The 7,679-nt window shown below is 38.3% G+C and overlaps 1 long non-coding RNA gene across 1 annotated transcript; it reads left to right on the top strand.

Moving 5' to 3' along the window:
* The first annotated feature begins 6,404 nt into the window (after positions 1-6,404).
* On the top strand, positions 6,405-7,235 carry LOC124460566. The gene is made up of 2 exons (XR_006954464.1): positions 6,405-6,731; positions 6,950-7,235. It is a non-coding gene; the product is annotated as an uncharacterized LOC124460566 (long non-coding RNA).
* The last annotated feature ends 444 nt before the right edge of the window (positions 7,236-7,679 follow it).

Here is a 7,679-nt window from a genome sequence, read left to right as displayed (position 1 = left end):
TCAAGCATTAAAGTAAATAAACCAAACAAACAAAACAAATGAAAGAGAGAAAAACAAAGCGAAAGAGCAAAATGGGAATGAAAAACGTGTCCAACAAGAAGTGCGAAAAAACAACAACAACAACAACAACAACAACGAAAGCTACAGCAATAACAAAGTGCCATACCGGAAGTCGAATGTTTGTTTGTTTATTTTCTTATTTTTTATAGTAACGAAATTAAATTGCTCTTACAAATGATTTCACTCCAAATATTAAGATCTTGATTTTTCTTAAGCATGAGTCACTTGTGGAATCAAAGATAGAGTCAGTCAGGATATATACTAGGGTTAACTTTTCATTCCCAATCTCTCTTCATTCAAAAATCTTTGTAAGACTTGGAAATCGAGTAAGAAAATTCAATCAAATCCTTTCTGCTTACTTCATTTGTCAAACTTTCCACTGTATTCAATGGATATCTCATGCCAAAAGAAAGTGTATGCGCAAAAGGTAACACTTAAGCAGCCAATGACTAAAGGCAAAAGCCAAAGTAAGCGGAAACATAAGAAAAATCGAAAGCAAGGACAGAGAAAGAGTGAGAGAGAAAAATAACCGAAACCAGAGCAAAAAAAAAAGAAGTAGAAGAAGCTGAAGAGAACTTTTTAACATTTGCTGCTTGAAAATTAATTAAAAATCATATAAATTATTTGACTGTAGAAAGAGAGAAACCGAAGAAAGAAGAAAAGGAAGCCAAGAAGTGTAAAAAAAACAAGAACAGAAATGCGAAGAACAGTCTGGCTCATTAGCTTGCCCTGTCATTTGTCAAATGCGAATGAATGCCTCAACCCACTGTGAAGGGGAGTGTCCCCCTTTCCACACTTTCCTCACCCACGGTAACCGACAACAGTTAGTTAATAACAGAACATTGCCATTTGTATTTATTTCAGTTCTTGCGTTTTCTTGTTTTTTTTATGTTTCATTGAGAAAATTTAATTTAGAAAATTTCGTTGCCTACTTTGCGGGGGCTTATGATGAAGATTTACAGAACTAATAACAACAATTTTGCATCCTCAACAGATGCTTAAGCCCTTTAGTTTTGAGCCTTTTGTGGTTTATGGCAATTAAATAGCCTTAAATGGCATTCACAGACACTCACACACACACACACACACATACATAGACATGGTATATGTAGGTGAGTTTAGGGGCTTAGGCCATGAAATGAGTTAAACTCTCCATATCAATGCGTAGGCTCTTGACCTTTTCGTTCGTTCTCTCTTCTTTTGGCTGCCAGATTAATTTATTTCCATAGATTTGCACAATATGTAAGGCGTCGGGCCTATAAGCCCTTTGAAATGACCTAGGAAAACCATTTCCCCTTGCCACTTCCATCCCTGCCATGCCACAGAGAAAAAAAGGTGCATTAACTGCTGTAGCAGAAACCAAAACCGAAACCAAAGCTAATGCTCATGATAATGGCTCAAGAGATGCTAAACATGGGCGTAGACAGCCCTCTCCCTATTTCATTGAGGGATTCCATGTAAAAAATTCACACCAATTTGTGCTCGCTTTATTACTTATCAGTCGATTAACAATTTTCCAACAAAACATTTTTCGCCTAAGCCTCTGGTCTGGTCTGGTCTGGTGTGGTGTGTGGCCTACATAATTTGAGCATATGATGATAATAATGATGCTGCCAAAATGAGAGCAAGCATAACAAAACAAAACAAGAAAAAAAGAAGCCTTATCATTGCTATTATCGATGTAAGTAGCAAGCTTAAATCAGGATAAAGACGCCTTTTCAACTCCATTCTTCTACTTCAAATGACTAAGCAGAATTGACTATGTCGAAGTTCTTGTTGTTTATTATTGATTTTGTTGCCATATTTTTTGGTGTGACTTCAAATTAAGTACAACTGAGCGAGAAACAGTGTGAAAGGGAGAAGAAGAAAGAAAAAAAAAAACTCTTAAATGGGTCTACTGCTTTTGACTCGATGGCAATGTGTGTCACCGCAATGGCTATTAACAACAGTTTGCGCAAATGATACTGCAATAAAGTATAAAAAGAAAACATTAAGAGAGACAAACACAACAGGATAATAGGGTAACGCATACACACTCACACACACAAATACATATCCCTGAGTGTAACCTAAAGCCAACTAACCATTTTGGTCAGCCAGTAGAGAGTAGCCAGTGCCAATGTCTTATGCACAGATTTATTATGTGGCCATAAATAAATTACAGGGCAAGTTGCTCTGGGCTTGCCATTTGCCGCACAAAAACGAAGAAAAAAACAGCAAAAAAACCCTACCAAACCAGCTAGCCAAGGGGGCAGTGTGAAAGGGAGTAAAGCTGGCGATTTATATGATAAGGGTTAAAAGGTCCGACGACAGGCGAATGCCATTTATATATGTATTTTCTATGCTGCTGCTTATTAAAATGCATGAAATTGTTCAACATATCTTATAATTAGTTGTCCAAAAATTATGAGTAGCCGACAGAGAAAAACCAAAGATAGAGCAAACAAATCTAATTACTAATCCAAAAGGTAGTTTAAACTTATTTAAAATGGAATATGTGATCGTTTACAATCCGTACACAAACAGACTTTATATATGCATCACTTGATTTATTCATGCATCACTTGATCTTACTTAGGCTCTGCTTTGGTGATTAGATTCAGCTAGAGAAACTAGAATTTCAAATACAAAATTTCAATTCTAAAGGATATTCTCTTTTGGTTTTAATTCGGACTGTGTAAAGATTATTTCGGCTAAGCGAATTGCCTTCTTTAAGTCTAAATGAACTTTCGTTTACTTTATATTAGTCTAAAGTCCTAAAGAATATTTAATTCCCCATCACTTGGTCATAAATACCCATACCATTATTGATTTAGATGCCAAACTTGTTTCGTATACGTATTGTTATTTTTGTCATTTGCCCTGAAAGCTTCTGTCACATCAGATGGAGGCGTAAGAGATTTCGATATTGCCCATAGTTTTCGCATTCAATTTATGTTAACCTCAAAAGAGTCGTCTGTAATAATTGTTCCCCTCGTGTCTCTACCTTTTGCAAAAAGGGTATATTAATTTTGGTCAGAAGTGTGCAACGCATAGAAGGAAGCATTTCCGACCATATAAAGTATATATATTCTTGATCAGCACGACGAGACGAGTTCAAATAGCCATGTCCGTCCGTCCGTCTGTCCGTCCGTCTGTCCGTCCGTCTGGATCAACGCAAACTCCTCCTAGACCGTTGGAGCTACAGAGTTAAAATTTTGCATGTAGGCTTGTATATACTGCAGGCGTTGTATATCTCGGATTCAGCCAGATCGGATCACTATATCATATAGCTCCCATACAAATCGCAAAGTCACGAACAGTGACTTTTCTTAATAACTTCGTTATTTTCTGAGCTATTGTCATGAAAGTTAATATTGCTGAGTTAATTACACATATAAACGACGGTGCCAAATTTGATCAAGATCGGGTGACTATATCATATAGCTTCCATAGGAACGATCTTTCGAAAACAGTGACTTTTGTCAATAACTTCGTTACTTTTGACGTGATTGCTTTCAAATTAAATATTCGTTAGTTTAATATATCTGTTAATGACTGTGCCGAATTTGATAAATATCGGGTAACTATATCATATAGCTCCCATAGGAACGATCGGTGGAAAACAGTGACTTTGATCAATATCTTCGTTATTTCCTATGCTAAGATTGTAGGCCGTTTTTTCGGAAACATTAGCCTTTTTAGATAAAACGTTTTTCCACTTTGATGGCTATAGGTAAGGAAAAAGATACCATAAAAGTTGCAAGGGTATACAAACTTTGACGCGGTCGAAGTTAGCCCCGGCCCTCTGGTTTTTTTTTCTAACCACTACAACTTCTTGCCTAAGGCTTTAAACAAGCAAAAACAACTGCCAAACTTGGATGTAATGTACGTGGGAGTTGGGTCTTTAATTGAAAGCTGTGCGGTTGAATAAGACAAACACCAAGAGAGTGTGAGGAAGAGTGAGGGAGAGTGAGTGAGTGAGAGAGAGAGAGAGAGAGAGAGAGAGAGAGGGTGAGAGCTCAGCGAAGCGGCAAGACCAAAATCCGTATCCGTATTCGAAATCCGAATACGAATCCGGCCCCAGTGCGCTTTGAGTGACAGGGGCTATCAGTGCGTTTCGATCACACAGCATCAAGGACCAAGGACCCATGTCATGCCAGATGACTGCGACAAGCAGCACCACAGCCAGCATAGCCAACAACGCTGGCTAGCAACGTCAGCAAACAACAACAGCAACAAAAGTGCCAAAATAAATAAATTAAATTGTTGAAAAATGTTGCAGGTTGTGTTACCCCATGGCCCTAACAACAAGAAACGAACAAGTCGCAAAAGTCGATGAAGGAAAATAAAGAACGAGGAGCGGCAACAAATAAAAAAAAAAAAAACATGTCGCATGTTGCATACAAAATGGCAACGAACTTGCCCAAAGTTGATTTCTATTCTCGCACGTGTTCTCCTGTTGCCAAATACAACAGTGTGCGGAAGGAAGGTTCCATATCGAGCTACTTTTCGATTCGTTCAGGCGTGCACTCATTAGGAATATGGATTCAATTATTTTGTCCACAATATATATACATATATACTGAGTTCTATCACTTTTCAGCTCAAGTTGTGTAATCGACTTTGCATTTCTCTTCTTCATAGGCGAATGAGAAAACTTTTCATGTGACTAGAATATAAGTGGTAAACTTTATTAAAAAAAGGGCCCGAAATAAATACTTATAGAGTTTGGACTTTGGCAGTAAAAGTAGAGTGGTCAAAACTCGATTAGCCGTGCCTTCTCATGCTTTGTTCTTTAAACTCAAAGTAAAATTTCACAAGAATTCCAAAATAAACATTTACTACAGTTATGAGAAAAGAGAACCATTTGTAAACATTCCAAGACTCAACAAATGATAATTAGGTTCATGATGATGATGATGTAGATTTGATGATGTTGATGACAATTTGATGAATTTGATTTGTGTGTAACGCATGCAAATCGCTCATAATTGCATTAGCTTCTTGGCACGTTAGTAATTAAGTCAATTTATCATTAACCTGGGCCCATGAAGTTTTTCCTACCCTCGAACCAGCCATCCACTACCACTCCCATTTCCACTCTTAGTCTCCATTCCATACCGTCTTCTGTTGGCCCATGGCAACCGTGGCATCGTGGCATCGCGGCATCGTCCCTAATGGCAGCTCGTTAAATTTATTGCGCATACGCCCCCGTGTATGCGATTTGTGTCGTCCACGAGTTGAGCTGCTTTAAATGTTAAATGCGCAAATTACGGCGCACGTGCCAGCGACTGGGACAGAGAGACCTGAGTTCAGAGTCGTCCTTCCGGGTATCAGGTCTTGCTCGTGGTCTGGGTCCTGGTCTTAGTCCCAGTCTCAGTTCCAGTCTGAAACTGACAGCCGTCACACCCACACCCACTTACACAATGGGCGTGCCACAAGCATCTCACCTCTTGCCTTTAGCCTCTATTTAGCTCGCAGTTCTATCGTGCTTTTGACGGCAAACAAATGCTTTGATATTTATTGCCAGCCTTTGCTAGAAAAGATGTAGGTGAGATTCTTAAGTGCTGCAAGTCAGCTTCGTAGGTAGGTAGGTTCATCATAATAATCATCATCATCATCATCATCATCATCGTCTTCGTCAGAGTCGTCTAGGTTGAATTTTGTCGACCCTGCATTCAACTAGACTTTCTTTTTACTCTCTCTCTCTCTCTCTCTCCCTTAACTAAATGCTACACTTTTATCCTACAGATCTTTATTTATGCGATTGCCTCACCTTTTCCAAAGTGGGCGTGCGGCGTGTTGCATTTAGAAGAGATTTAAGAGATAGTACATTGAAAGTAAAAGCTTGCCATCATCATCATTAGAATAGCTGGATAATTTATATGCAAGTTGGGCATAAGCATTAGAAATTCTTGTTGGTTGTAGCAAATTGTTAACGAAATATTAAGTAAGATATAATTAGACACATACAAATATATGTATGAAGCATGTTCTCTTCTCATACTAAACGTATACAGAGCCACTGTACGACGTATAAGAACAATGAATCTGTTGATTAAATGGATCAGATTATTTTACGATTGTTTTAGTCAGTTTAACTACATGAGGCAGATCAGGTGCACGCACATTTCCTTTTTATCTCTATTACCGAAACAATCAAATTTTCCTCTCTCTTTCATCATGGCAATTGACAATGTTTGAATTAGAAATGAATAAATGAATACACCCCCAAATAAGGGGATCAATGAAAAGCTGCGTATTTCGCAGCGAAACTAAAACCAAAACCGAAACTAAAGCTGACAAATGAGAAATGAAACATTTTCATGAATTAGTTAGCGTTTCTCTTTCGCTCAGTCACAATCAACAACTAATGGCCAATGGGTGACTAGGTCAGGTCAGGGGCTGAAGCGGGGCAATGGCAGAATCATCGGAGGCTGGGATTTTTAGCTCGTATTGCGTTTTCGATGTGTTTTTTTTTTGTTTTTCCTTTTTGCTGTTTGCCTTTCGCTGCTGGAAAAAGCCAAACACAAAATTGTGAATTGAAAGCGCGACACAGTTAAATTTCACGTGACAAGCCAATATTAAATTTGATTCAACTGCAAGCGGATGAGCCATATAAAGAGAACAAGAGAGGGGAAAAGAGACCAAGAATAATGGACACAGGATAGAGGAAAGGAAAACAGAGAGTGAGTGAAAGAGAGAGGGCGAGAAAATGGAGCCAAATCCAAGCCATGGCATGAAATCGATCCCTGCCTTCGGGCGTTGCCTGTCGCTTTTCGGGTTTGGTTTCCGTTTTCATTTCTCTTCATTGCTCCTGCTGCTGATGATGCTTTTGGTGTTGCTGCTGCTGCTGCAACAGCAATTAAAATTGAATCAATTATGATTTTGGCTTTGCAATCTACAGAATGGAGCTGCCATTGGGATGAATAGGAGTTTTGCCGCATACAATCGGGTTGAGTTGGGCTGTTGCTAGGAAGATGCCACGTCAAGTGGATAACAAATGTCAACAGTATGAACTTCTCTCAACATATCCCACAGAACTATGTCGTACAGTCATCCATGCACGCAACAAGAAGCCTGTCAATTCAACTTCATCAATAAGTTATCGATAAGTTACAGTAACTTCTCTGCATTTAGAAACTTGTCTAATGTTCCTTATATAATTATAAAGCTTAAGCTAATGTCGAAAATTGGTTCTAAGTGCATCTAAGCAACTTAAGTTTTGCAATTGAGCGTACAAATTTCAAGGAAGTAAAACAGACTCCATTTGGACAGATTTCTTCTCTGATATAGAATTAGTATCAGCCAAGTATCTCACATACCAATCGAGTAGCAAACTGTGGAGTTCAAACTGAGATATTGGCTTATTATTACCTCTTCAGTTTGGTATGCTTTGTTGCTAACAATTCGATATAGTTAGGCTTATTATCTTAGCACAAAGCACCACATATCGAAATAGTTATCGAGTGCAAGTCATGTCATTTGCAATCGACTTCACTACAATATCGATAAATGTCTACTGCATTCACTATTAACCTATAATCTTGTTCTACCAAGAAATTAATGCCATTATATGGAATAAAAAGAAAATAAACGAAAAGACAAAAGCAACAAATCGACCTGTCAAATCGATA

This window comes from Drosophila willistoni (genome assembly GCF_018902025.1).
Source record: "Drosophila willistoni isolate 14030-0811.24 chromosome XL unlocalized genomic scaffold, UCI_dwil_1.1 Seg142, whole genome shotgun sequence".
Lineage (NCBI taxonomy): Eukaryota > Metazoa > Arthropoda > Insecta > Diptera > Drosophilidae > Drosophila > Drosophila willistoni.
Note: the sequence above shows the minus strand (reverse complement) of the source record. Positions and strands in the feature narration are given on the sequence as shown.